General features: G+C 44.7%; 1 protein-coding gene across 1 annotated transcript in view; it reads right to left on the reverse strand.

The window, feature by feature from the left end:
- Window positions 1–5,125, reverse strand: part of MICALL1 (MICAL like 1) — a 428,596-nt gene extending 423,471 nt beyond the window's left edge. Inside the window, exon 1 of the mRNA XM_086962863.1 lies at window positions 5,035–5,125. The gene's annotated coding sequence lies outside the window, so the exon portion shown is untranslated. The remainder of the gene's footprint in view (window positions 1–5,034) is intronic.
- Window positions 5,126–20,788: the final 15,663 nt, after the last annotated feature.

The raw sequence follows: 20,788 nt of genomic DNA on the forward strand, positions 1-20,788 counted from the left end.
GTATAAGAGTTTTTCTAGTGAACCTCCTTATCCCAGAAAGCCCCAAGGACGGCCCTTTTGATGCCTTTAACGGCTCAGGCAAGTGATCTTTGGTTGCACCATTCATGCCCCCAAGCTGTACCACGTCATGATTTGGTGCGTCTTTCGCAGCTACCGGTGTCGTTATCAATACCATAGGTTCCAAAGGAACAGGGAGTTTTGGCACAGAATCCGTTGTAACAATCCCTTCGCCTGACTCTTGACTCGAGCCCAGGCCCAGTTCTTTCTCTGCGTTAGCAATCTCCTAGTTTAAAGCTCCCACTGCCGAGGTTAAATATGAGATAATGGACGCAGATTTTCTTGGGATTCTTGCTTTTAGCCCCCCCCCCCCTCCATATCTTGACTGCATAATTGTTTCCGCTTACACATAGTTGATATTAAAGGGGAGGCCTAGCTGAGCCTCTTCCGGGCTCGGACGGGCCTGCCCTTATCCCGGGCTTTGGCCCGGGCGCGTCCAGCGATGTGGGAGCCCTGTTGTGCTTATAAGCGGCTGTTGTGGCCGCAGCCTAGTCTGGGACCGGTGGTCCTGTCCCGCTTCTCCTCTCCCCAGCGATGATGGCAGTCACCTGATTTGCAGGGTTTCCCGCACTGTGGGAGCCCTGTTGTGTATTTAAAGCACCTTGAGGCGCGTGGAAAATACGTTGGCGGCTGTTACGCCCTCAGAGGAGTCTGGGACCTGTGGTCCGGTCCCGCGCCTCCTCTCCCCAGCGATGATGGCAGTCACCAGATTTGCAAGGCTTCCCGCGCTGCGGGAGCCCTGTTGTGCATTTTAAGAGCCTTGGGGCGCGTGGAAAGTTTGTTGGCGGCTGTTACGGCCGCAGGGGAGTCTGGGACCTGTAATCCGGTCCCGCTCCTCCTCTCCCCAGCAATGATGGCAGTCACCAGATTTGCAGAGCCATATTAAGACACAAGAGCAACTACACGTTTCCTTTAGGTCGCGTATACCACTTCAAAAGCCTGCGTCTAGGAAGCTACACCCATGAACGTTGTGTACACCTCATTTCATTACTGTTGCGTAAAGCTACCCTAAGGAGCCTGCTTTTTAGAAGGCATTTCGGCACCTACAAACGTTCTGTACCCCGCAGACAAACTATAAGTCAGCACGTACAATGCAGCCAAAAGTCAACTGTCAATATTCAAGGAGCATGAGAACCGTGAAATCACATACTCTGCTCCCTCTCCAACTATGACAGCAGAAACCAGACACACATAGGTTCAAAATTGAACAGGCTGATACAGCAACCATACGTCCTTAATTAAAGCCCTAAAACAGGACGTGAACACACATTTTTATCACACCCATGAGAACCCTATACATCTAACTCGAACCATGGCTTATTCTCTAGTTTTTCACCAACATGCTACCTATATCAGATTGAAAACGATTCCTTTACATCTAATGACGTGTCTTTTTACCATAGTGCATACATCACGCACATAAAATTGAGTCACAATCCAGAAACTTATTTTCCTACATAAAATCACAGTCATTCAGTTCATGGATTAGCTAAATACCCAAGACCGCTTCCTCAAATTTACACACTCTGTTTCGAATGAGACACTTGTCTTTTTGGATCTCAACATATACCACCAAAATGGTAAACTAGAAACCACTACACATTTCAAACCGACAGCAAGGAACTGTCTACTCAGATACGACAGTTTTCATCCACGCCATCTACGGATGAACCTCCCATACGGACAATTCCTCCGTTTGAGGAGAAACTGCACCCAAGTGGCCAACTATAAATCACAGGCCCAAGATCTCAAAGTCAAACTGCAAGCAAGACAATATCCGGACAAGATCATTAACGCAGCCATAAAAAGGGCTAGGAACAATAATAGAGATGCCCTTCTGGAGGACAGAAGTGAACCCATTACCAAACAGACAAGACCAATATGCGTCACCACATACAGCTTCCATTCAAATGAAGTGTCAAAAATCGTGAATAGACACTGGCGCATCTTGACATGTGGATCACTGGAGATTGAGAAACCAATGTTTTCCCACAGACGCGGGAAGAACCTTAAAGACATACTAGTCCACACCCGCCCAAAACCACAGCAACAACTTTCAATACAAGGAATACAAGGACATTTTCCATGTGGCAATTGTGCAAGCTGTCACCTAACCAGAAACACCAAACAGCTGACCTTTGCCAATGGAACAAGATGGGATCAACGTAAATATACGAATTGTAACAGCAAGAACGTAATCTACATGATTGTTTGTCCCTGTAACCTCGAGTACATTGGCATGACCACCAGAGCCGTGAAAACACGTCTCAATGAACATAAGAGCAACATCCGCTGCAAAAGGAGTACCACTAAGATGGCGGCCCATTTTCTAGAGATGGAGCACTGCGTCAATGACATCAAGTGGACGGTAATTGAGCAATTACCCACAGAGCACGGTTTATTTGAAAAAGAACAACGCTGGGTCTTCCGCCTCGGTACCCACATCTCTGGGCTGAACGATGCCATTCCCTGGGGACAACTGAACACTTGAGCCACTCACATAAGAAAAGATATCCGTCTGTATCAGTCTTGATGAACGGCCAAAACACCCCCCTTTTTAATTTGAACAATTTTTATAAAAAGAATCATAATATACTGAGCCCAGAATACTCCGTAGTAGTTATGTCTAAATAATGGTAATTAAGTAAACCTAGTTAAACGGAAGAACTTCTATAGGACATGTTAGACTAAACCCAAGCCAACTCCCCTTTATTTTTCACTTATTTCCCACTTACAGGCCTGAGTAAGTTAAAACCTTATCGAAATCGGACTGTCCCGATTTCATAGAATTTTAACTTGGTCTAATGTAATATCAATAGAAGTGCAGGCACGAACTCCCTTCTACTTGTTACGGGATTAGTGACAGTGCAACCCTTCCAGGCATGTGCATCAGATAACAGGGCCTCATAACCCAACGCGCATGCGCAACTCTTTGTAAACACGCGACCACACATGCGCGCTCGAGATAGGAGCAGAGAGACGGACTCAATTACCGGCAAACCAAATACGGGCATACCCGGTCTACTATATTGCCAATTACTCAATTAAGGGCGAGTCACAAATGGTATAAAAGGGCTCTTTACAACACCACGGCACAACCAACGGAGCCGGCGTAAGGGGCAGCGAAGAGGGATTCTCCTCATAGACTTGTGAGTAATACAAACCCAACAGAACCATCTTACCACCTCTACGAATATGTAAGTACCGGGAAAAGCAGTATTTCTCTTTTATTCCTCACAGGCAGCAAGGAAGCGCGAGGGACCCCTACGTTAACACGGTCTCATGGAGTAGTAGACTCATGATAAAACAGTATGTTATGCCCACTGTGAGCTTCACAGAGTATTTTTCCCACGATGTGTATGTGACTCAACGATAACCACAGGGGTTATCTACAACCCATAATTCGCCTAAAAATAGAGTGTGTTTTATGTTCTGTGTGTGTCTGTCTGGTATTTGTCTTTTTATAAATTTTCACTACAGGCACGTTCTCCATGTGTAGAATGACACCAACGTGTCTAGAAATTCGAACCGCACCTTTTTATGACTGTATCCACAGGTCGCCACACCTATGGTTTTTTAAGGAACGGACCACCTGAAAAAAATGTTTGTACTTTTCCTTTACAAGTCAGCTAAATAGCGGTTATCCAGTAGGTACATTGTATTACCTGCACTTGTAAATTTTACTTTTTGAGTATAGAACATTCTGAAAAAAGTTGAGAAACTTGAGTAAGGTGGGGATTTGTGTACCCCAGTCCTGAAGAAGATGTTTTTACACCGAAACATGTTGACACACACATAGGAGGTGGCGCCAATACCTCCTCTCTCAATTTTTTATAAGTACCAGCTCGGGGGCCAAATAAAGTTTTTGTTACCCCACGAGCCAGGCACTTTTTAAACTTCACTCACTATCAAACCCCACCACAGCACTCACATAAATTCCCTCACTCACACCACACATAGCCACCAGAAGTGCTCCCACGCAACCGTAGGTCGCAGCACGCCGCATCCCGTAGAGGGGTGCGAGGACCCCAATGATGAAGCATGACACCAAGGGGCCTGTTGGTGTGTGAGGGGTACCAAAAAACAACCAGTGTGTTCCCCACCATCGTAGGGACACTCCCTTCCCCCTTCCTAATAGATTATTTTTGTTTGTAATTCTGAAATATTACATCACTGCAACACATCTGCCGTTTTTAAAAATGTTGCCTTTAAAAATGTGTCCCGGATCACCAAAGTCTAACAAAAGTAGTTAGATACCAATGAATGGCAAGCTGAAGACCACAACTGGCCACGCCACAGGTGGGCAGTTTAGGGTTAAATCGTTTACAGGCTTCTGGGCAATGTATTGGTGAAATTGCGACTCACTGAAGAGGTCAGTGGGGGTCAAGAATGGAAGTCAGGCCGATTAAGGTCAGTCTTAAGGGGTGGTTAATAGGGCGTGTGTGGAAGGACATAGACAGAACAGTGCAGTATATATTTGGTAAAGGAAAATTATCTGAAATCGTGACAAGCTGGAAGATCGACAACCTTGTGAAACGGTTCCCTTTCTGAGGGAGTGTGGCCAGCATTCGGTTCACTGGTAAGGGGACGACTTGTAACATTAATGCCGGCCCGTAGGTGATGGGACAGGCTGGTGAGTGAGGGGTTTTCTGATTAGGTACCCGTCTGAAGGGGGCTAGCTGGTGGGCGAGCAGGCACGCCAGTGTGTAATCTGGAGACCGGGTGGTGAGGCGGACGGTAAGTGAGCAGGCAGGCTAGAGGGGGGAGGGAGCTGGGCTGAGGGTTTCGGGACGGCCGCTGGGCGAGGGACCGGTCCTTGGAGTTCGGGAACAGGCAGGGGTGTGGGCCTGGGGGCGGGGAGCCGGGTTGTACAGAAGTGCTCTGGCCCTCCCTCTCGGGCCTGCCTTATACCAGGCCGCGCTCTCTAGTGGTCGCTACCCCCGGTCACCCGCTCCTCCCACGGGACTTCCCCAGTACCTGAGATCGAGGAGCAGTTCTCGTCGATCACCCCTTCCTGGCTCTCCGGCCTCCGCTCCCGGACTCCGCCACTGTGCTCTTCCTGCCTTCCGCGCCGGTGCCCCCTCCGTTCTGTGGGAGGTGGCTCCTTCCTAGCGCCCGCCCCGGAGGGGGAGCTGAGCCGATGACTGCCAGCGGTGAAGGAGTTTGGGGGGGGGGGGGGGGGGGGTCACATGGGGGTGAATCACACGAAGTGATGAGCAGTAGAGAGGAACGGAGAAGACTCCGACGGGGAATCAAAAGTGGGGGAATATATGCAGCATTCAAATAAAACTTGCATTTAGTAAAAAATCGGGGAATTTAAATTTCTATATTTACTCGCGGCTTAAGTTGAGTAGGTTTGGAGACAGGAGGAAGTTAAAATAAAGCATTTTTGCTTTCAAATTAATCAAAGACTTTAGGTGTACAGCAGGAAAGGGCAGATGAAATCGTGGGTCTGCTGTAAGTCGGGCGGGTTCTGCCGGGTCTAGAAAAACTATGTTTGAAAGGGGTCCCTATCAGATAATCAATGTCAGTGAAGCTTCCCCAGATTGCATTTTAAGTTTTACTTAACCTTAAATTGCATTCATTAAGAGTATTTTATTTTCCAGATGTTGTTTTTCTGTGGCTTTGTTCAGGTCTTTTTAGTGGTATGAAAAAGGTGTATGGTCTCCTAAAGGTGCCTATGTATTTGAGGATGAGAATTAAACACCGAAACTAAACTTCTGTTTCCCATAGTGTGCCCCATTCTGGTATATTGGTTCATATCTGAGCTTTCTGTTATTGTATACAGATATATAACACAACTGATATACGCTTAAAACCAACCAGGAGTATTGGCTTTGTCAGTGGTTTAAGATAGTTCATTGATACAAAAGGGGATGATGGACGGAGTGTTTGAGCAAATCAAACACTCACCCCAGTCAACTGATCTGGGTTTAATCCATCACCATTCTTTAGCTCACTCCGCCACCCCAGTTCAGACATGGTCATATACAAATCAGTCTGACCCTTTGCCTCATGGGAACAGCCCAGCCCGAACTGCGAAGCCATGTCTTTCCTGGACCGGAAACAAGCATCCTGGGACCGGTTTCAGATTCATAATCCTCCTCGGCAAGGCTGTCTTGAATCCAGTGGCAAAGTGAGCAAGGGACTCACGTCTGAGCATACCCTGCCAACTTAGGGCGAACAAAGCGATACCAAAGGGGATGATGGACAGAGCGTTTGAGCAAATCAAACACTCACCCCCAGTCAACTGATCTGGGTTTAATCCATCACCATTCTTTCGCTCACTCCGCCACCCCAGTTCAGACATGGCCATATGCAAATCTGTCTGACCCTGTGCCTCATGGGAACAGCCCAGCCCAAACTGCAAAGCCATGTCTTTCCTGGACCGGAAACAAGCATCCTGGGACCGGTTTCGGATTCATAATCCTCATCAGCCAGGCTATCTTGAATCCAGTGGCAAAGTGATCAAGGGACTCACGTCTGAGCATACCCTGCCAATTTAGGACGAACAAAGCGATACAAAAGGGGATGATGGATGTAGCGTTTGTTCAGGTCTTTAAGTGGTATGAAAAAAGTGTATGGTCCCCTAAAGGTGCCTATGCAATTCAGGATGAGAATTAAACACCGAAACTAAACTTCTATTTCTCATAGTGTGCCCCCTTCCGGTATTTTGGTTCATATCTGAGCTTTCTTTTATTGTATACAGATATATAACACAGCTGATATGCACTTAAAACCAACCAGGAGTATTGGCTTTGTCAGTGGTTTAAGATAATTCAGTAACATCAACGCACTGACACAGTTTGGGGCCAGTGCTGGGGTGAGATACCGTAAACCAGTACACACTTCTTCAACTTTTTGCCGCTGCTGGCCCAGATTACCTGGTGGAGGGGCTGGCACCAGCACCATTTAATCCCGGGGTTTGTGATGCGCACACAATGTTTGGGGCAAGTACTGGCATGGGTCTTTGTCCCCCAGCAAGCACTACTTCATCCCTTTGCCGCACATGACCCGACTTCCCTGAAGGAGTGGCCAGCAACCAACGCTATTGATGTGCTATTAAAGCCCTGTGGTTAATGTCAAGTCATATGTACATGCTTCCGTGTTGAATGAAAGTTCATCAAAAGTAGGTAAGTAGAGGGAGGCAAGTAATGTTTCTTATGGTCTTTTCTTTGTCTTTATTCAAGAAAAACAACACAAAGTCCATCCAACACGTGTTTCGTCGTTAGAGAATTTGCCCTCGACTTCTGGGCTGTAACGCTGTGAATAAGGAATTCAAATACCTTACTGCCGGTTATAATTCCGACCCAGCTGGTCATTAATCCTTCTAGTATCACAAATCAAATTATTCTGCAACGTAAATCTTTTAAGTAATATAATCCTACGTGTGTTCCTTAATTAATCAATTTTGTGCCGATGTGTGTGGAGGGAAAATTAAGATAAAGGCCGATGTGAGGCACGAGCAATCTGAAGCGAGTACGCTGTCAACTTCCAGATACGCGTTCCGTGAAAGGGCAAGAATGCACCTTATTTAGGAAATATGGTGTATTCCTGTCCTTTCCCTCTGCATGGGGCACAAATATATGCCCAGCACCAACATAGGCAGGATTGCTTTTGTTCAGGAAGATGTACTTTCATGTGCAAAAACAATCCTGAGAGGTGGTTTCCTCTTTCTATGTGTGCTGAATGGAAAGAGTAAAAAACAAGGAGGAATGAAAAAATTCTCATCGCTATGCCTGCTGTGGGGAGGCATAAGGTTTTGGCGCTGCCCCAAGTTTGCATGGTTTTCAAATCTGGAGCAGCGTCAAAATCCATGGGTGTTGCGTGGAAACACCCCCTGTGTTACGCAGTCACTCACCTGTACTCCAGTTTGTTCCTCCTTTGATGATGACTACTCCCAAATCCCTCCAGTAGTTACAAGAATGGCAAGGAAGATGCGTGATTGCCAATCAGATAACTCCTTGGGGGAAGGGGGATGGAAATTGAGGGACACAAGAAACAGGATTCAGTCCTACTTTCTGTGGGAGTTCGGGACAATGCCTCTCAGGAAGTTTGGGATAAACAGGAGGGACTTCTGGATTGTGCTTTTCTGAAAACACCAATTTAAAAGAGAAGACCACATTAGTTGTACAACGTGCTCTTTTACTTAATAACTCCTCTTCTATTCATAGTATCCCATTTGAAACCTACCCATTTATAAATAATTGGAGCTCCTAAATTGATTATCTTCTGTATGGAACGTCTTAATTCCGAACTTCTCCTGTATATTTTTTAATCTAAAACGCAACACAAGATTTTAGGAACAAACATACATTTCACGCTTATTTGTCTGTAGTGATATGTTTCAACACAAAGTCCCTTGAACTCAAGGAGAGGGGGCTCCTTAATCCAAAGGGATAGAGCACCCAGTAACTATCAGCTTATTAAAATGTTCCCTTTGGGTGGGATCTGAATTCAGCAAATCACACTACAACCAAACTTATCTTACAAACAAAATTGCACTCCATGATTAATGCACTCAATGATTAAGGCACTTATAAGTCAACTGCATATTTTAGTCAGATTATTAATATATTGTATTCAATAAAAAATTCCTTTTGTACAAATTTATATGACACACAAAATTCAAAGAAACATAAAAATTCATATGCATTAAAAACACAATCCTCTAAACATACATCTAAAAAGGAGAATACACAGAGACAATACACTATGTCTTTTACATGTTAACTAAGCTCTACACCTAGACAGCATAGGACATGGGTCTAAATTCCCTGTCTGTGGCTAAATGCTGACTCTTGCCAAATTTAACACAACTTCTATTGTGGGCGTCAACGCGTTTCAGTGGCAAATTCGCAATAAGACCACCTACTTCAGGACATTAACTTTTTTTCTCCTCACATTAATTTTTTTTATCAGATATCAACTTTGTAGTAAACCTATCGTACAAATAAAACCAAATAGGCATGTGTGTCACTACATGAACATTCATCAATTCGTTAATACAAAAAAATCCTTAAAACAAATTAAGCATGTTTAGCACTCCATAGACATGAATAAGCTTTTTGGGTACACAACCATTTTAAATCAAAATGATCAATATAATCTTATGTGTTCTTTTACAATATGATCTTATTTCATTAAATCTAAATTGTTTTAGCCCATACCACTCAACCATCCAAATGCGGCAAAAATTGTTATAGAACCCAATCACACCACTTATAAGCACACACTCGCTCCAAACCATACTAATCATGATTTTATTTAAAGATTATAATGAGGAAACACTCACCTGTGCCACTGCACTCAGATTTAAAGTTTCATGTCTCTTCGACTAGTTGTTGAGGCTGAATAACGATTTTTGTAACATCTATAATGTTAAATAACATTCTAATCACCCCTTAGACTGCCAAGCGCTTAAGAATCTATTTGTACTGATTTCCGTCCTCTCAGATAATGACTGACTCTCGCTCTTTTGACAGTTTCCATCCAGCCATCTGAGCCTTCGGCTGGACTAGTTCCTTTAGCAGGCGCTTCACCACCAGACACCACTACACATTCTAAGTCAGCCAGGCCCGGTGGCTGATGCTTTCTTTCATGGAATTTAGCTGGCATTGATAAGAAACTGGACAATGCGGACGAGCTAGAAATTATTAATCAGTCCGACATGGTGTTTTTCCAGGAAAAAATGGACTCTAAAAGTGTATATGTAAATATCTTATAATCTTTCTCTGTTCCAGCTACACTTTTTCTGTTGGTCGACTGAAGGGAGGATTGGGAGTGCTTATTTCCCTCAACTTGTGCAAAGTAACAAATGTTTAGCTATAGTGTATACTCTGGTAATAAATCTTGTTAATGATTTTGTCTGGTTTACTCACCTTCCTTCCGATATCTTTTTTTACTTTTTTCTCAAATTATCTGGTTGAATTGATTTGGGAATTAGATCGTTTTATTTTTGATTTTTTAGAGAGCTGCCCCGATAGGGTGACTATTATTTGCCTGCGAGATTATAATATATCAAAATGTCCCCTGCAGGAGACCGTGTCTGCAGCTTAAATGATTGGGAAGGGGAGAATTTATCTAATTTCCTGCACAACACCTTTGGGGAAACTCTGGATAAGATTATTTCTAAACATAATCTATTACGGTATATAACCTGGATTTTGTAAATGAAGGTGTGTCACTCCTCCCAAACTTTATAGGGACAGGTGGGGAATCCACCATTGTTCTTTATTCTCTTTTGTTCTCATCTATCCCCTTTAGTTCTGGAAACAACAGTCAAGTCATCAAATATCAGTGATCATAATCCAGTTGGAATTTGTGGATCCTGTCCTGCTTTAGAATTGCTCAGTCTTGTCTGCCCCACCACTTAACAACACAGTAAAAACAAGGGGATACTTATTGAATGGAAACATTTGGATCCAGAAAAGTTTTTCACTGTCCTCGTAAACGATAGGAGAGAGGATGTGCTGTGCTGTGTTTCTGAGCTAGCTAAACCACAATTAGTTGTTATATGTTTTAATGAACTGTGTAAATCAATGTCCAGTTTGATGGCTTCCAAGAAAACTTCCATTGAAAACCCATACCCCTCCCCATCCACCAATGGTTTAATTGCACCTGTTCGGTACTTCTAAGAATCCAAAACTAGCAATCAAGATTGTTTCCAGAAACATTACTTTTGAGGTAAACTCCACCCCAACCAGATGAGAAAAACAGGAAGGAGTGGGGTAACCCCAGCCACCCTGGAGTGGTATAAACACCCTCCTCCCTACATCACTTCCTGACAGTACAAAGCCACATTAAGGCCAGCTATCAGGGTGGATCGTAATGACTGTGATGAGGACTAAAGAGACTAAGGATAATGAGATTTACTGTTAAGTAACCAGGCATTATCCCTACGTCCCATATCCTCATCCCAGTCATTAGTCTTGAATTTTACCTAAGCAAAAGTTGGCCTTCATGACTAACCACAATCTAAAAGAAACCTGAAAAACACATTACATCAGTCAGGTTTACTAAAACGTAATCAATTCAAATCCATAGAAAATACTGCATTCAACACATTTTACCCAAATGATAATAACACGCTCAATAAGACAGTATGTCAAAAAAGATTGAGCTGAGGTCAACATAGCCAGAATACTGATTTTTGACAGGAGAGCTCCAAGTGCCTCAGCCCAAGAGGCTGCCACGCCTCTACTGGATCTTCTTTGTATTCCTTCAGGCAGGAAAATGTTAGACAATATGCCAAAGCAATAGTACACCTAATCCATATACTTTAAGTAACATTAGAAACTTTGTGACCCTGATTGACTCGACCAAAGTTGAAAAGAAATGTTCAGATTTTCTGTACTCTTCAGACCTTTGGAAGTAATTTTTTTTTTTTGATAATCAAGTTTATTAAATTTTTGCAGATCAAAAAATACATTGGTAGCAATCAGACACAACGTACAGATACATTATACTAAAGGGAATACGATTTAGACTCATTCATTACTTGTGGGCGCAGCCCTGCCCCCGCCCGTTGCTCACCACATACAGGACCAATTGGACCCCTCACACTGGCGATAAATTAAACCATTTGCTTCATATTTTGCCAAAGAGTAATGGGCAACCCCGGGCCTCGAAGAGGGGCTCTTCTTGGGTACCACACCAGTCCACCCCCCCACACTCCAGCTCCTCATGGTGGGCGGCTTGGTCTGGGACCAATGCGCAGCAATATCTCGCTTTGCCACCGCCACTACCGTTCCCAGAAAGCGCTTGTCGGCACGGGATCCATCAAGGCAATCGAACACTCCTAGGATCAGGTGTAGCAGGTCATGGGGGACCTCCCACCCTAAAGCTTGTGTAAGCTCACGCTCCACCACCGCCCAGAACGGTGCTAGAGCGGGACATTGCCACACCATGTGATAAAAATCGGCTGGAGCATGGTTGCAGCGCGGGCACGCTGGGGAGGGCCGCAGGCGGGCGCTGAACAGGGGTGTGGGGGTGGGGTATGCCGTGTGGAGGTAGTAGAGTTTGACTAGACACAACTTGGAGGAGGTCATCAGGGTCTTGGGTGCCATAAGGGCGTCCCTCCAATTCACATCCTCCAGGGGACCCAGACACCCCTCCCACCGGGCACAGAGCGAGTCTAAGGACGCGGGACCGTTGTTCACCAAGGAGCTGTAAATCCGTGACACCACCCCTCTGCCCAGGTTCTCCATCATCACTTGGGCCTCCAGGGGACTAAACTCAGGGAAGGCAGTGGGGGATGGAATGTGGGCTTGGAGGGCGTGCCTCAGCAGCAAGTATTTGTAGAATTGGGAGGAGTGGAGTGAGTGCCAGTGTTGTAGGTCTGCAAACGATCTGACATGGTCCCCCAAGCAAACGTCCCCGAGAAGCGAGAACCCGATGTGGTCCCATTTACAGAAGATCTGGAGGGACGAGACCTCCTCCAACCAGGCCCCTCTCCACAGAGGCGTCAGACTGGTGACGAAGTAAATCTTAATTGTTCTGTGCACAGCCAACAAATGAAAAAGGTCCTATTCCTTGGACGACAGGGAAAGAAAAAAAACACAGAAAACAATACTTCTTGATCCCTGTGCATCTTGAATGATATGTTGGGAAGGAAAGCCTGATTGTGCTTAAAAGATCGCATCCTCCAGAATCTTTGAAAAAGCAGGTCTTCATAACAATGCCCCCAGCTCACCAATCCTCCTGGCAGAGGTAATCGCACAAGGCATGCCACTTTTGAAGACCAGTGCTTCAAATCAACAGAAATCAGTGGTTCAAACCACACACACTGCAGTACCCCCATAGCCAAAGGCAACTCCCAAGAAGGACCAGTAGGTCAAGATACAGGCCTAGAAATAGAAAAACTATTTAGAGTCTGACCACCAGATCAATTTCAAGAACTTGACCATGTCTCTCTAAAAGGCCCTTATTGCAGTCCACTGGACTCTTAGCATAGTACAGCCAAATACTTCTAAAAACCATCCAACAAAAATTGTAAAACTGAGGAAATCTGAAATAGTTTTGCAGACAGAGATTAAGAAGCACACCATACTTCAAAATTCCCCCAGTGTTTGGAGTAGGACTTCAAAGTAGAAGGGTGCCTAGAACTCCGAATAATCTTAGCTAAGTGTTGAGGCACTTCCCTTCTCTGAAGCCCAATCCTCTCAATCTCTACACGGACAGAGGCAATTTCTGAAGGGGTAAGCACCTAATCTGAGAGTAAAGTGTGATAATGGGACTCTCCAAAGAGGAAGAACAGACAGGCTCTTTTGGAGGGAAAACCAAGAGCGACATGGCCGTAACGGGGCTACTATCACAATCTCTTTCATTTCCCTCTGGACCCTTGAGAGTAGACATGGGATGAGGGGAATGCATATAGAGGCTGAGGAGGTCAAGTCAAGGACAAGTTAGCACATCTACCCTGCATAGTTCTGCATCCTGATACAGAGAGAATAACTTAGTGCCTATCTTTAGAAGCAAACCGGTCTAAAAATTGCATATTTGAAAAAACACAGGAGGGGGTTGAAAACATAAGATACTGTTGTTGTGTTGTCTGTACTGATCATCACATGCTGACTCAAAATCTCTCTCCTGAAATGTAACATTGCCTAGAGAATCACAGATAAAGGCTTCCATTTCCAAGTTCTTGTCTTGTTCTTTGTTGGTCATCTCCCATGAGCAACTTTGTCCCCCAACGTTTCACCCCAGTGTAAAGGGCTTGCTTCCGATGTTGTGGCAATCTCTGGTGGAGAATGAAGAGGAAATCCTCTGCTCAATGACTCCTCTTTCAGCCACCACTGCAGATGACCAATTTTATGTTCTGTAACTGGGATACTCCTCTCTCAGTCCAGTCTTCAATATTCTGCTAGATGATCCAACAGTGGTCTAATAGAAAGCCTTGCCCAAGGGCCATGTGACCCTGAAACATCAGCCACAATCTTGCTGTTGCCTCCTTCCTTCCGGGATAAAAGAGAATAAAGGGTTGCTCTCAGCCTCACTGCTCTCTCCTGCAGAAATACCTTGCCCAAATCTGTCCCTACATGGAACCCAATGCAAATCTTGTTATGTGAGGGATCTATCTTCCATTTCTCCAAATTTATTGAAGACCCATGTCGTGGAAGAAAATATCTCATCACATCCCAACCTTCCTATATCGTCACTCTTGTGTTGGCATGGAGGAGCCATTTATCCTCGGAGATGAAGCAGTGCGACCACGGGTGCTGTCATCTTCGTAAACAGCCTTGGGGCAGACTTCATACCAAAGTTCAATACCTGGAACTGATAGTATCTTTTAAAGCAAAAAATCTGAGACATTCCTGATGACTTTTAGCTTTGAGAATGTGGAAATAGGTATTGCTTATATACATAGTGATCAAAAATGGTTTGTGCGGGATTAAAGGAATGGTCCTCTGAACTGTCTCCATCTTGAACGGGATCCTCCTTATCCATTTGTTCACTCTGCACTCTCCTAAGTTTTTAATCAGTCTGAACTGACCCGAGGGTTTGGGTACACTCCCTTGCCCCTCTCTCTGTTTCCAGAACTGGAACCACCAACGCCTTTGTCACCAGACTAAGATTACTGTTCCCAGAGCAAATTTCCTTAGTGCATCCAAGGTTCTGGCGTAGGAATGATCCCAGAATCTAACCAAGTTTTCAGAAACTCTTATCCGACATCCCTTCTTTACTATCTGATGGACCCATGTATTGGAAGTAGATTTATCTCAAGGCACAAGGAACAATTTTATCCTTCCTCCAACAGACGGGGGAGACATTTTTCCGGCATAGTTACGAATGCTGGATTTTGGATGGTGATTCAGACTTTCCCTTTTGATCTCCTAGATTCCTTTTACTTTTGTCCTTTTGTCTTTTATAGGAAAAATACTTCTGTTGATGGCCCAATCACCACAAAGACTGATGAAAGGAAGATTTAGGGAAAGAGAGGTAGGATCTTGACTCCGATGTACCATCACCCTGAAAAAAGGACTGCAAATGTTTCTTTTCCTATTAAAGCCTATGTCATTTTTCCTCAAGGTCCTTACCAAAGAGCTTGGTCTTCTCAAAAAGAATTTTTCATGCCACTGAGTTCTGAACCACATCAGTCTACCACTCCTTCAAATAAAGCTTCCTTATAGCGGAGATAGTGGGACTCCCTACCAGCGGCAAAGCTCTCATTACGTCAAAAGAGATATCAAGTTCAAGCTGCTTCTGCAGGGCTTCAAGAAGCTCTTGAATTGCTTTAAACAATTCTTGATGTCAAAGATGTGAAACTGTTATACGTAAGCTCCATGAATACCGGCTCTCATGACTAAGTTAGTTCCAGCGTAGGATTTTCTTAAAGCTAAGTCGATCTTCTTTTCAATTTGACCCTTAAAGGTTCTCTCCTCAACCTGTCATTAATTGCTCCCTACGTTCTCGTGTCCACCACCAGAGGGCTGAAATGTGGGACTCACCAGTGTTTTAATAAGCTTCTAGACCCTCCCCTTCATGTACATACTGACTTCCAGCCATTTGGACACTATTTGGGGATTGACATCCATTCCCAATCCACTCCGGGTTTTGTGGGAGCCATCCTGCTCATGCCTGAAACTCAGAACCCCAAAAGAACCCCAGAAGAAAACCCCAGAATTCCCTTCTCACTGCTTCATCTCAACCCCTGCAGGCCAAGGATGGGTGGAGAAAATCAGCTCACCTGGGGCTGGCTGCTGCTAGCCTGCTCAGCACCTAATGCGTACCAATACTGTGAGCTCTTTTAAGCCCCAGCTCCCTTCAGCCCAGGGTTGATCATTGTAGATGTGTACCGGTGAGACTGACCCTTGTTTCCAGTGCTCCCTGAGCTTTTGCTATCCTTCTGTTTCCAGTGTTTCCTGAGCTTTAGTGATCACTTGTTCCTGACCTGCTGCTGTTTTCCTTGTTCCTGAATTTGCACTGCCTGTAGTGTTACCATGACTCCTGAGCCTTAGTATTCCTTGTTCCTTAACTGCAGCAGTTTCCTTTGTTCCTGAACTAGCACTGCCTGCAGTGCTACCATGACTTCTGTTTCTAGCATTCCTTGTTCCTGAAATGCATCAATTTCCCTTGTTCCGGAATTAGCACTGCCTGCTGTGCTACCTTGACTCCTGAGCTTTTGATCAATTCTTGTTTCTGCTCCAGTACAGTCTTCAGTGCTACTGTGTTTTCTGGACACCTGATTCAATTCTATTCTAGTGTACCCTTGTAGCACCCTCCTTCTGTAGTTACCTTTTTCTAGTCCCTGACTCCTGATTCAATGCTATTCTAGTGTACCCTTGTAGCCTCTCTTTCTGTATTTACCTTTTTCCAGTCCCTGCCTTTCTTCCCATTTTCTTGGTTCAAGTTCCTAGTTAGCTGTCTCTCTGTTCTGCAGTCTTGCTTCTGTTACCTTGTATATTTTTTACCTGCTTTCTGCCAAGTGTGCCCTGTGGTTTCCTTGCATTCCTGTTAAGCACTCCTCCTTGCTAGCTCCTTGTCTATTGTGCTTGTGTTTAGTTCTACTCCTTTTCTGTTACTTCCTTGCGTGTTCCTGTTTGATCGCCAGGATCCGTGGGCACAGCTGACTACCTAGGTGGTGTTTCATGTTCACTGTGAGTATTGTCTTTGAGTTACATTTATAACATCTCCACTGGTATCAGCTCTACAGACCCTGCCCTTAAATGCATATCCTATATGTGGGTGTTTGCTGTCAGTATCTGTAACAGCAATTGTGGGAGAGGAACTTACTGAGCTTCACTCTTACCGCGTGGAGCTCGTGAGTGCTTTACCCCACATTCCCTTTATTGTTAATGTTGAATTATATATATGTCTTACACGTTCGTCCTGGATGTAGTTAGTCTGAATGTTAAGTTGCCTCATAAGTGACCTTCCTTTCTGAGTCTTAGCCATCTTGTACAGGCTTCCCATTTGGATCCCTTTTTCTCCTCTGACTCCATGTGCGATCCTGGGCAGCGCTGTACTACTTTCTGTGCACTGTATGTTTTCTACCCAGTTCTTAGACCTTGCCCAAGGACTGGGACTGTATTCCAGACATAGTCACGGACAGTCCCTGACGCAACCAAAGATGTTCTGCAAACCAGATGGACTACCAAGGAATTCACTACTACCAACTCAATCATAGATCTGTTACCTTCTTCTAAAAGATAAAGCCTAGAAATCAATTTAGGAACATTGATTTTATCCAGATCCTTCCTTTCGCTCTTTAACACATCTGCAACATGGTGGTCAACACAAACACCCAAGGCGCTAGGCTGCTAGAACTGCCCCGAAATCAGTTCAGAAAAGATACAGGGTAACTCCTCCAAAGGCAATCACATATTCTGGCGTACTCTGACCAAACTCTCAGACAACACCTCTTTATCAAAATACTTGCCCTATCAGTCAAAGAGAAGAAAATCAACGCCTTCCTCTTCTACCTACAAAGAGGAAATGGAAGAGAATTGGTTCTCATTCAAAGATTTCGGAACTTTTAGGAGAAATAGTGAGGCGCATGGTTTCCAGCATACTCTTCTTGATCCTATACTCCAAGGATGTGTCTTCCTGTTAAGCCCTCTTCTTATCTCTAGAGGGTGAAGAGGAGGTTGAGAATGTGTCAGAAATCCTCCTCTTCCTAAAATATTTGATCAACCTGGACAAAGCCACAAAAATGAATAAATGACCAAAAAGCAAGGCTTATAAATACTCCATATTAGCACTAAACTTAAAGTGCTACTTCATCTGACAGCAGCCGCTAAAATCAGTTTCAGAAATAGCGGAGAGACTAAGCGCATGCATGGAATCTGACTCCTTGCATCTGCCAGAAAGACAAATCGCTTAGAGAAAACGGAGCTCTAGTGAAATGCAACGCCGGCGAGCAAAATCAGGCACAGTGTGTGAAGAAACTGCCCCTTAAAAAAGGCACCCCTCAAAAGGACCCTACGACATCAAACCATGCCAATTCTAAGAGGTAGAATGGTGGACTGGGAGTATTTACGTGGTCCCGCGTCGTTCGACAGCAACAGATTCTGGTCAGCACACCCTCGTGGGGGGGCAGGGACAAAATCCACCTCCTGCCCCCCCTTCTTTCTGTGTAATGGTCTAATCCCCCTGTGCCCGACACAAGGGGAACCTTAACGTCCCGAAGAGGACCCAATACGGATAGAAGTCCCACATATCTGTTCCTGTCCTCGTCAGGCAGGAGAAAAAAACAGAAGTGATGTGGGTAGGAGAGTCTTTATACCACCATATGGTGGATTTACCCCACAACTTTCTGTTTTTCTCTTCTGGTTGAGGTGGAGTTCACCTATCTGCCTTTGGAGGAGTATAGAGATCTGAAGGCATTTTCAAATGCAGCTGGGTTTTGACAGCAGCTTGTTTGTGGGTAATTGTTGTGGATTTTTCTAGGTTGGGCAAATATTCAAGGAAGAAGAGGATTTCTGACACATTCTCATCCTCCTCTTCACCCTCTAGAGATAAGAAGAGGGATAAACAGGAAGACACATTCTTGGAGTATAGGATCAAGAAGAGTATGCTGGAAACCATGATCCTCATTATTTCTCCTAAAGTTCCGAAATCTTTGAATGAGAACCAGTTCTTTTCCATTTCCAGTTTGTAAGTAGAAGAGGAAGGCATTGAGATTCTTCTCTCTGACTGTTAGGGCAAGTATTTTGATAAGGAGATGTTGTTTGGGAGTTTGGCCAGAGTACGCCAGAATATGGGATTGCCTATGGAGGAGTTACCCTGTATCTTTTCTGAACTGATTTTGGGGCAGTTCTAGCAGCCTAGCTCCTTGGGTCGTCGTGTTGGCCAGCATGTTGCAGATGTGCAAAGAGCGAAAGGAAGGATCTGGATAAAATCAATATTCCTAAATTTATTTCTAGGCTTTGTCTTTTAGAATAAGTTAACAGATCTATGATTGTGTTAGTAGTAGTGAATTCCTTGGTGCCAGTCACAAGTAATGACTGGGATGAGGATGGGCATTTAGGGATACTGTATACTAGGTGTGGAAAGAGATGGAGTAGGTGAGAGTCCAAGATGCTTCATCAAGTGCCTGACCAAATATGACCACAACATCCCCCACGCTTGTTGAACTACACAGGCTCCACTTGCTGACCTACACCACCTTTATGGCCAGCTGCATCATCCTCAGAGCCATCATAAAACTGGTAATCTAGATCATCATTATACTGAAGACAATCATTGCAAGAAAGACCAAGCACTGTGTGGTTGTAATGAAGTACACAAGAATGAAGTATCCTTTTTCAGAAAGCTGTAGTTTATTCAAATTACATAGGCCCATGACACTCCATGTGCGTCCATATCCGTTCCCAACAGCTTACTGGAAACAGTAACGGGAACGGGCTGGGAGCAAACAAAGCGCTCGTGGAGAACACTTTCAATCAAAACATAGTGCTAGTGTTAGAACATCACGAGCACACATTTAAACATAAACATGTCGCTCTACCATAGCATACTGAGTACATGGACAAACAGCACAAGCTGCATGCAAAGCGCATGCTGAGCATTCTGTATTATTACAGTGGTATTGAGGAATGAAGGTGTCCAGTTGGAGATTATTTTAGAAGAAAGGTTTATTCACTGATACACAGTGCTTAATTTGAGCCGTTGGTTTCCGGTGCTCAACACCAGTACTTAATCAACAACACTGGCGCTTATCATGAGCACCAGTTAAGGACACATTTATTTTTGGTTTCACAGGGAGATTATGTGGTTTGCCTAGAATCACAGGATATTGAGCCGATGCCGAGACTTGAACCTCGTACCCCAGCTCCGACGGCGGCAGCTCTGGCCATTACACCACATCCTCTCCCCAATTTTATGGCTAGTAGTTGTTTCTGTTTTAGGTGATGCTAACAGGATGAAATGTGCTGGTGCAAGCTGCCTCTTGGCGAAAGCCCCAGCACTTTTTATATTTATTTTTACAAACTTACTATGGCTGATCCAAATAATTACACCCCATGACAAAGGACAGTGAGGAAGAGAGCTCCAGTCATCTTAAGGCAGAAGAAAGAATGTCGCCTGAAGGACCAAAGAACTCTACCTGCATTATCCTTCTGGAATGGAATGATGCACAAAACACATCACAGTTTGCAATGATTCACAAAACTAACCCTGGGCGTAGTTCGTGTGTAGTAGCACTACGTGAAGCTATGCGAAGTGCACTTCGCACTACGAGAACTGCGTAGTACACTCTGCAAAATGCTGTTCGCACTGATTGCATAGTGCGGGATGCTTGTCCATACTGTGCAATCAGTGCAAAACGCATCTTGCACAGTGCAAGCGGTCGTTTTCTGCCGCTCGAGCAGATTTCTACTCGAGCGGCAGCTTTCTCAACGCGGACTGGTAGTTTCTCGTCGCGAGCATACGCGACCACTCGCAATGAGAAACCTGACCTCCCCACATTGAGAATCTCGCCGGGAGGTTTATTTTCCACGCTCGTGATCGGCAACTTGATGTTGCTGATCACGAACGAGGAAAAAGTCCCGCCGGGATGTAATTTTGCTCGCTTGCAGTCGCCAACTTGCCGTTCAGGACCATGAGCAAGCAAAAAATGACCGCTGCACTACGCTACGCGTCTTTGCACTGTGCTACGTGCAATTTGCGTAGTGCGAAGTAGCACAAACTACGCGAGAGTAGCGTAGTGCTTCGCCCAGGGTTACACAAAACACATTACAGTAAAGCATGAACACAGCAGAAAATACTGTCCCACACTACACACCGCCCC

The sequence above is a fragment of the Lissotriton vulgaris genome, chromosome 1_1 (genome assembly GCF_964263255.1).
Source record: "Lissotriton vulgaris chromosome 1_1, aLisVul1.2, whole genome shotgun sequence".
Taxonomy (NCBI): Eukaryota; Metazoa; Chordata; class Amphibia; order Caudata; family Salamandridae; genus Lissotriton; species Lissotriton vulgaris.